We start from the raw sequence: 3499 nt of genomic DNA, 5'->3' as shown, positions 1-3499 counted from the left end.
CCCTGGGAGGTGGAGCGCGCCTTAAATGCTGCGAGCTCCGCCCACGTACCTGGGGCGACACAGTTCACTGCACCAGGGACGCCCCTGGGATAGGAAACCCGAGTGCGCGCAAGCCTGGGTGGAGTAGGATTGGTGGCCAGGGATTTGAGGCTCTAAAGTGGGGACTCCTCTTGATACCTGGCTGGAGGACGCGGGGTCTGCTTTAGGGCGGATCTGGCGACTAGGTTCTGCCGGTTGCGCAACAACAGTGGCACGCGCCAGGTGCGTGCAGCCCCCGTGCAAGCGCCACTGTCTGTCTGCCAGTTGGACCCGGGGCTCCTGCAAGGCTGGGGCACATCCACGCCCTGTGAAGCTTTTATGAAAATCCACACCTACTTTCTTTTAAAAATGCAGTTTCCTTACCAATAAAGGAACTTATTTAAAATGTGTAAATGAGGGTGGGGTGGGGGATTGCAGTTTCTAGCAGCAAGTATCTTATCTAAGGTGACCTGGCAATAAATACTAATTCTAGACTGCATTTACTTCGATAAGTGAGACGCTAGAGCAGTCTAGGCCAACTGCCAAAGACTTTAGAGTAGCTGAATTACTTTGCAAAGATCCAGAAAAGAAATAAAAATCTGGGGTTTTTATTGGAAGACAATATTGGAAGTTGAGAGGATAAGAGGACCTGGGAGGGATCGTGCAGGGACTTTAGGAAGGTTAGATTAGAGCTCCTGGGCGGGGGGGGGGGGGGGGGGGGGGGAGCAGGCTGAGGGTTTGCAGAGCCAGGCCTTCGGTAGGACTTCCAGGACACAGATGGATAGCTCTGTTCTCCATAATACCGCTCCCACAGGCTTCCTCCCTCTTTACTACGTCCTGCCTGCCCTCCCGTTTTCCTGCAATCAGAAAGGGCAAAATTCAAAATCTAGGGTTTTCCTACTGTGGACCAGGAACAAAACCACAAGTTCAACTTCTTAAATCTTAAGTGTTGGGAAGACTGGCTGGGATGTCTAGACTCATTCCACAGATTCTTTAAACCTGGAGGGGATATTACATTCCAACATAGACTGGAGTCACAGAGGACTTCGGGAGACCTCTGTATTGTCTTCCCTGCTTCCTCCAGGGGAGAATGTTTTTCAAAAGAAAGACTTGCAGATAAGAAGGAAACTCGGAATCTGTGTGAAACAGCTGTCCCACCATTTGCTTGGGGTCTGAGGGGTGGTGCTGCAGGTGACTTTTATTTATTTACCAGCTGTTCTGGCCAGCTCTTTTTTTTTTTTTTTTTTTTTTGGTTCTTTTTTTTTGGAGCTGGGGACTGAACCCAGGGCCTTGCGCTTCCTAGGCAAGCGCTCTACCACTGAGCTAAACCCCCAGCCCCTCTGGCCAGCTCTTAACTCTGGGGGCAACGTAGGCTGGAGAAGTAAGGTCCCTGAGAGGTGTTCCTAGCTCAAGGTCATTATGGGGTTTGAAGAGCAAACCCAGAATGTGAAGTGCAGGCAGGGCTTTAAAAATAGACTTTATAGTACTTAGAAGGTGGCTGGTTGTATCTGTCTGTGTCAAGTGTGGGGTAGTATGACATCAGACTCCATAACTGTTTCCGGTTAGGTCCTTTGGCACTTCCTGGGTTACCGAGGTGAAGTCGTGACTAGTTGCTGGGTTCTGTACTGTTCCTGACTTCTGCCAGGGTCAGTCTTAGTTCCTGCTGCTGCTTTGACCCTTGAGGATATCCCTTGTGATATCTGGAAGTCTTGATGTCTACCAAAAAGGAAGAAAGCCATAATGCTTCTAGTCTCCTGGGCATCCCTCTGTGCTGTGAGGAGAACAGCCCTCAGATAACTGTAACACAAGCACCTTCCCTAAAGATCCAGGTATTGTATCTATTCCCTTAGGCACAAATCCCTCTTCATTTGGCTGGAGACTATAACCCATGGTATCCTGGGCAGAGGGGCTCTGAGAACCCTAGATCTGATGGCCTCTTGCTGATGGTCTGGTTTTAAAGGAAGGTAAGCTGCCCAGGAACACCTTCTCAGCCCACAGATGCTAGAAGATCTTCTGTTTGAGGCTGGGTTTCCTGTCTTTAAAAAGAATCCCACCTATGCTGAGGGCCTCTTCTGTCACTGCTCTTGTTAACAAATAGTGTGACAGACGACTGCCGTGATAAGTATGTATATATATGTATATATATATATACATACATACATATATGTGTGTGTGTGGTGTTTGTGTGGTATGTGTGTGTGTGTGTGTGAGTGTGGTGTGGTGTGCGTGTGTGTGTGTGTGTGTGTGTGTGTGTGTGTTCCTAGACTGCTCTTCTTCCTTCACACAATCAGTATCTTTTGAAGTCTTACTAGACATGGAATGACAGCATGAGAATTGTGTCATCCCATAGAGATTATTGCTGAATTGAAGAGGTAAAATGTATTGAGAAGAAAATGATGACGGACACAAGTGAGAAAACAGGTTAAAACTAAATGGTATGGTCTAAAACCACTAACTGTTTAAAGAAAAGAAACATCTTGGAGGGAGGGATATGTTTTAAATGCTGTCCTCAAAAATCACATTGAAATTTAATCCTCTTTGGAAGGCCTAACTAAAGAGGTGGGGTCTGGGCTAGGGATGTAGGTCAGTGGCACAATGCTGCCCCTTTGTACAGGAAAACAAGCAAGCAAATAAACAAAACACATTGCCTTTAAGAAATGATTAGATCTTCTAAAATCAATATGTAAAAAAGGAAGAAATGATATTTGTCGTCATAATCATTTTTAAAATAAGCACTTGCTCAGTGCCTGCTATGTAACAAGCATTGGGTTAGACACGAAGCCATCAGACATGAAGAAAATTCAGTGGTTCAGCAGAGGAAATGCTTTGTTGGCTGAGAACCCAGAACAAGGTATGTAGACTTCTAAACAGGAGAGGAGAACAGGCAACTATCTTTTCAAGGCATAACAAACCCATTGAGGAGTCAAGGCACAAGATCAGCTCCCAGCTTTAGGAAGATAATTAAACTAATGGAAATAAAATAATGATAGATGCAGGAGGGAGACAGAAGACAGCTCGAAGGACTTATAGGAGAAAAACAGCTGTCTAGGTTAAATTGATAGCACTGTAGAATAGTAGGGGATAAATCAAGGACAATTGCAGAACAAGAAACATTGCATTATCCAGACACATTGAGGAAAATTCAAGAAATAAACATAATGTATATTTCTTACTCTTCATGTGGTGGCAATGAACTAAGGTGTATAGTAATCTTTTCAGAGTGTTCCGCTGTGATGACTTGATGGCCATGTGTTGGCTTTGTTTGTTTGTCTTGAAAGTTCCTTCCTTGTTCCTTATTCCTTAATGAATTTTAAAAGATGGTATTGTTGAACTTAGCCATCTGTAATGGTAGTTGTTTAATTTCAGGGTTTGAAATATGTCTTTCTATGAAGTCTCGTCTTTCAGAGTTTCTAATGATAGATCTCATAATTCTGGTGTGTTTTGACTTTGAAAATGTGTGATTTTCTGCTACAATTTCTGC

Source organism: Rattus norvegicus, chromosome 15, assembly GCF_021556685.1.
Source record: "Rattus norvegicus strain SHRSP/BbbUtx chromosome 15, alternate assembly SHRSP_T2T, whole genome shotgun sequence".
Lineage (NCBI taxonomy): Eukaryota > Metazoa > Chordata > Mammalia > Rodentia > Muridae > Rattus > Rattus norvegicus.
Note: the sequence above shows the minus strand (reverse complement) of the source record.